Source organism: Corapipo altera, unplaced genomic scaffold, assembly GCF_003945725.1.
Source record: "Corapipo altera isolate COAL_440 unplaced genomic scaffold, ASM394572v1 23, whole genome shotgun sequence".
NCBI classification, from domain to species: Eukaryota; Metazoa; Chordata; class Aves; order Passeriformes; family Pipridae; genus Corapipo; species Corapipo altera.
This window is the reverse complement of record NW_020884878.1, coordinates 19,711,858-19,718,277: the sequence shown is the minus strand read 5'-3', so window position 1 is coordinate 19,718,277 and position 6,420 is coordinate 19,711,858. Positions and strand designations below refer to the sequence as shown.

At 38.0% G+C, this 6,420-nt stretch overlaps 1 long non-coding RNA gene across 1 annotated transcript; it reads left to right on the top strand.

Moving 5' to 3' along the window:
* The first annotated feature begins 506 nt into the window (after positions 1–506).
* LOC113944837 lies at positions 507–6,016 on the top strand. Its single transcript, XR_003526842.1, has 3 exons — positions 507–844; positions 2,987–3,242; positions 5,801–6,016. It is a non-coding gene; the product is annotated as an uncharacterized LOC113944837 (long non-coding RNA).
* Positions 6,017–6,420: the final 404 nt, after the last annotated feature.

Below are 6,420 nucleotides of genomic sequence, written 5' to 3'. Positions count from 1 at the left end.
TGCCTGCTTGTCTGCCAAGGGCTTCCAGCTCCTCACAAAGCTGCTGCTTGGTGCTCCTTCACCAACCAAGGCCTTACTGGAGTTATGTACAGGTAGATAATTTTTACATGGAAGAATGATGGATTTTTTTGGCAATTTACACGAAGTATTGTATTTAGAAAAGAAATAAAGCCTGTGTTAGATTTAAGCAAGATACTGTAATGTAGAATAAATTTTATGAGCTTTTTCAGCAGGACAAACTGTGCTGAACTAAAATGGGAGATGTGGAGGATGAATTGCGACGAGGTAGGTGTGAATGTGAGAGCTTTCAGTTTACAGAAGAGTCACTCAAGCACAAGCACTGCTTCACATCCAGTGCTCTGTGTCACATGATGAGTTTGTGGTCCTGTCTCAAAGCAGCTGTGTACCGCCTTGCTCCCCTGAGAGTGACGGGGTGATTTTTTAGCATGTACTAACTAGCTCTCTCAAGAATGAGATTGCCATCTGGATCTCAGTAAGTAGTACTTCTAGGCAAACCCCTCTTACACTGCTGGGAACCAAACCCTGAAGAAACAAATGCCTTCTTAATTGTCTTTCTTGAGGTGGTGACACCCAGCTAATACATTTGAAAGAAGGATTTAAGTGAAGTGACAAGTGGCTGGTACTTGTCTAACCTATTACTTTTAAGCACTACAGGTGTTGTATGATTGAAAAGCTTTAGAATTTACTTCCTGGAGAGCTCCCAATGGCAATCAGTACGAAAATAAAAGCCACGCAAATTGTCTCTCCTGAGAGCCCAACATGAAGGAGAAATATGCGCTGAAGTCTAGGTGGTATGAGACCACAGCAAGAAAGAGTGAACAAGGTAAATATTCATGTTCTGTCTATAATTTCTTTCAGCAAGCTATTATTTCCCTTTAGCAAAAAGTTACATTCAGATGTTAAAAGCAAAAGCAGAATCTGTCCTTAAAATGCTATCAAAATTTGAATGAAGCTTCCATTCAGCCACAGCAAAATAGGTAACCTTATGACATTAGGAATGGATTCTTTCTATGTCCCAACGAAATATAAAATAAATTTATTAGAGTGTGTTAAAATGAGAGTGCAGAGGAAAAATTATGACTATACACCAGATTAATCTCAGTTTCTAGTGCAGACATTTCTAAGTACTGTGAAATTAAGTTATGGAAGACTAAAATGTTGCTTGAATGATAAATAGTACGTGCTTCAAATATCCTGCATGCATGTTTCATCACACAAACAACATGCTGTTGAGATTTCAAATTAAAATGATTATCCCATTTTTTATCTTTACACTCCATCTTCAGTACAAATTAATTAGTTTTACCTTGCTTGCCCTTTTGCTAAGAGCTTTGAATGGAGAGTTCTGTGCTTAATGTCTGGATGTAAAGTGTTATGGTGGTTGAGACTGTATTTCCAAATTTTTTAGAGGTACTGTTATGATATGTTAGCATGATTTTAAAATATCATTTAACTAGACTAAACCTTGCCCATTGTTTAGAACCCTGTATAACTGAATTTTTTCATCTGGAATCAAGTTTTATGTTCCCATAACAAACCCAAATATTTTACATCCCTCCATTGCATCCTCTGTAAGGGTACTCCTGAAACCTTTATAATGACGGCATTATGGTCACATCAAGTAAACTCTAAACTGTGAATGGAGGTATATGTAAAAGTAATTTGTAGTCCCTAAAATACAGTATGTTTGCTAGAGAAAAACTTTTTTGAGAAACGTGATTTTAAAAATCAGGTGAAATGTTGACTTTTTTCAGCCATGTAGGTGTTCTGCAGATACAAGATGTCTTACTTTTATGCCGGTAATTGTCTATCTGGAGCCACACATTTCCTTTATGTACACAAAATGAAAGTGCTGCTTCTTTTTATCTCAGTCACCGTTTATGTTCCTGGTCATATTAAAACTACAAATAGAATCAATCATGCTCCTGATGAGAGGAAATGGGGTGGTGATAATTACATCTCCACTGAATTTCTGTTGCTGTTCTAGAGAGGAGAGAAATTGAGTGACAATCTCAGTTGTAACAATGCACTGAGAAAATAAATGCAGCTGACATTACCCACAACAAATGTACTGTGCTCAACATAATGGATGGGATTTAAACACTTTCTAGCATATTAGTTAGAACTTGTCACAATTTCTTTCCCAGACAGCTGCGTTAGGCTTATGACACGGTCATATGGTATTTAATGGACATAAATATGTGTTGGAAAGGAGTGTCAGGCACTTACACATCTACAAATCTGTCAGTGTAAGCAGATTTCAGATTTATCTAATCTGAAATGTCTAAGTCCAGGGAGAATCATTGTTTTGGGAAGATATTCACATTTTAAGATATATGAGATGCCTGCCTTTCCCTTTAAGCAGAGTGTTTTGAGGTGAAAAGTTATCATATGCATGTCTTTCACAGTCTTGCTGCTCACATACTGCCTTAAAGCAAAAGTGAATGTGAACTTAACACTGCTTTCTGGAGACAGTGAAATGTGCCTTCATACGTTCTTAGACACTTTTTAATATTCTTCGACTGATTTTAAAGCTACAAAATCTATTTAGAATACAAGTGTATGCCTGCTTCCCAGGGAAGATTCTGGTGATAAGTAACAAATGAGGAATTGATGATGGATTCAACGAATTTACAGATAATACAGTCATGTAATGAGTAAGTTGGAATTGCTTTATTTACATTTGACTTTAATTTTAATGAATTAAGTCCTATAGCACATAAATGTTAGTTCTGTGTAAAGAGTAAGAAGAAACACAAATTAAAAAAGCAAGCAAAGCGTTTCACCACCTTGATAATCACAGGTTAATGGTAAGGAATACTCATATTACTATGGATTTCCTCCTAGGTTTCAGTTTCATGGCTGACTTTTCACCTTCTACCTTTACTGTAGTCTTGGCCTTAGTCCAGAGGTCCTGTTTTCCTTGAAGTACTTTTTGGATCTTTATGTTTTTCCTTCTCTGTAGGGATGTTAAGAAATTTACATTTTCCTGAATGGACAGAGATGGCAGCTCACCACGTACCAGAAAGAGACTGAGAATTTGTGATTTGATTAACTGTAGACAGAAACTAGAAGAGGTGAGAAAGAAGGAAATGAGTATTGCAGAATCTGAGAGAAGAAGATGTGAAAGATACGAAGAAGAAAAGAGTACTCAGGGAAGAGAAAAGTATCCTTCAGAACCCTGACTCAGAAGACACCTAAGCCAGTGCTAATCTTTCCAAGTATGGCAAGTAGGAGGTAATTTAATGAAATGGAGGGTTGCAGTAGAACTTTTGTTTTGTATGCACTTACCGCTCTATGCAAAACAAGCCGGGTTTTTGGACCCAGGCATTAGATTTATTTAAAAGGCTTTATTCATATGATTGACTGAAAGCTGGCTGATAATCTTTGGCACATTGATTAGTCAAATCTTCTCTAATTTCTCTGTATGCCTCTATGCTGGATACCAAAATACCCTACATATGAAGTTTCAGGTGGTTTAGAAGGAAATACTTAGTGCTCTAGGCCCTTATCTGGATTTGTGTCTTCAGTGTTTCACTCTGTTCTCACCAGTACTGTGATCATAGTACAGCTGAAAAATACGTGGCTGGTTTTGCTACGCAAACAATGAACGTTAACTACAGTAGATTGAAACATATAAAAGAGGCATAAAATGCATCAACATTTTCTACATGTTGAATTCTTAATGCTGGCAAAAGTAGAAAACAAGAAGTGTCAGCACTGCCAGCTGTCATCCCCCAGCTCTAGTGAGCAATACTGACATTTTTCTGGATGCCAGTTTCTATTTCCCTATATTCCCATACAGTAAGGAAATGGTAAAGCTACACAGTCTAAGGGAAAAAAATGCATGTTCAGTGGAAGATGTCTTCTCACCTGCTTCTTGTCCAGCTGTTTCAAGGATGAAAGCTCTCAAGTACACCAATCTCATTTACTTTCTGAAAGTTACATTCTGCAATGATAGTCTTGATGAGTCTCACACAATGACAAGATAGAGCACCACCAAACTCGGTTTAGCAGATTTTTCTTGTTACGGTGCAGGACCATATGAACTGGCAAAAAAGTGAAATATTTAAAAGGGCGAGAAAGTTCATTAAATGAATCTTCATTTGTTTGTTTGTTTGTTTTAAAGTTACAGGAAGGAGATGAGTTTCTGTGTGTAAGTGCAAACTTGTATTATTTTAGTGACTTTGGTAAAGCTGTTGTCAGTTGTAAAGTCAAAATTAGCAGCTACACTTGGAAAGACATTTATGCATCTGGATCCTGTTAAGGAAAAAGAAGATGCCTAAGTGCTCTTAATCTGTTCTTTGGGCTTTAAAAACTGAATTATCTCTGAATAGGTAGTGCCTTTTCAAAGTACTTTTACTTTCATGAAGTGGATCCAGTACAAAGCAGTGGAAAAGCAAATTTTGAAAATCAATATTGCAAACTGCAAGTATTAGCTTTAAGGGTTTTCCTCTAATTTAGAGACTTTTAGGATAGTGACTTTTTTTGTCTTTAAAGGGAAAAAAATGCCAACATCTGTCAGGATTAAAACAAATTTATTTTTATTATCATTTTTCATAAAAAACATATTTAGCAATCCTTTTTTCATTTTCTTGCCTGCAGTTTTTGATAGTCACAAGGAGAGGAGATGATACAGACTTATACATACACACACATGCACACTGCCTATCAAACAGGCCTCTCTACTGTGTTCATTGGTATAGTGCTGGTTTCTCTATTTTCCAGTTGTCTTAATGGTCTAAATGTATGTGCTATGTCAAGGAGTACTTTGATTCCTCTGTACTTTTGATAAATTACAGCTCCTTTCTCAACCCTGCAAAATAAGTGCTGCAAGTAGTTAAGAGTCTGATTTGCTTCCCAGTTCCCATCCCCTTCCACCCCACAAACCAGCCTTTGGATTTTCCAGCATCATTCACATGAGCAACCGACATTCTAGAAAGTAATTGGAAGAAGTCTAGCTAAAAACAATCCAACAAAGCAGACAGTCTGCACACATAAATCTCATTAGAGGTGCTCCAGGCTGTGCCATAATGGCCTGGAAATCACTAATACACAATTCTAACTCTGGTTGAGGAGAAACTAATGTAAAGATGCATTTTATTTGGTTTTAAATGCAGTTTTGTTAGTGAAAGTCAGTTGGGGCTTTCAAAGAAATAACTGCGAAATCTTTCCAGTTGCTAGCAATTATAATTACTTACTGTACAAGTTTCGAGCTGGCTTCCCGCCAAGTCCCCGACCTAAGCAGCCAAAGCTATAGCAAAATATATATATATGTATTTATATGAGACAGATATATACAATGAGAATGCTATACACCACAATAGAAATCCTAAATAGCTCCCCAAAAGGGGAGACGGGAAGGGAGAAGGGAAAAGGACAAAAACAGGGACCAAGACCAAAAAAAAGTCTACACAATCTAAACAACCAGACAACTGAAGGTAAATTAGCAAAATCTCACCGCTTCCCTTTGAACAAACAGGATGGCTAGACACAGCCCAGCACTCTCCCCTCACGCGTGGCAGATAACAGCAGTCGCTGTAGGCCTCAGCTCCAGATAAGCCAGACCGAGACAGGGACCCACCGTTCTCGAACCTCACTGGAAAGGAAGAGAGCAAGGTCCCTCCTGCTGGCTTTATTTATACCTCCAGTTACGTAAAGGAATAGCATGGAATACTTCCGTGATCACCTTCCTAGTTCCTTCCTGGTTACAAGCTGGTCTCCAGGAAGGCCTAGAGTGAAACCATCACACTTACTATTTCCTTTTCTCTTTCTATAGAACCTTACATGACCTGAAGAACTCACAAAAGCTTTCAAAAGTCATGAATGAAGACTAACGAGTATATTACAGTTTAGAAACATGGAATTGAGACTGAAGGACTTGATGAGGATGACATTACAAATAGTAGATCTGAAAGTGAAACTCAGATCCTTAGATACCAGTTCTTGTGTTTTAATCTGTCCCAAATTGCAGTGCTATTTTCAAGAATCTACATTATAGCACCATTCAACAGCACATTGATATAATAAGACAATTTCTAAATGCTCTCAGCTTAGTGGCAGATTTTGCTGTGAGTTCGTGATGATTCTGGAGTGGTTCTAGTGGAGGGCTGCAAAGATTATTAAGGGACTGGAACACCTCTCTGACAAGTAAAGGCTGAGACAGTTGTGCCTGTTTAGCCTTGAGAAGTGACAAAGGAGAGAGGACCTCATCAATGTCTATAAGTATCTGAAGGGAGGGCACCGAGAGGATGGAGTCCAGTTCTTCTCCATGGCACCAACAGGAGATGCTACAGGCAGAAACTGATGCATGGGAAATTCCATCTGAATACAGAGAAGAACTTTACAGTGCGAGTGACCACACACTGGAACAGATTGCCTAGAGAGGTTATGTAGGCT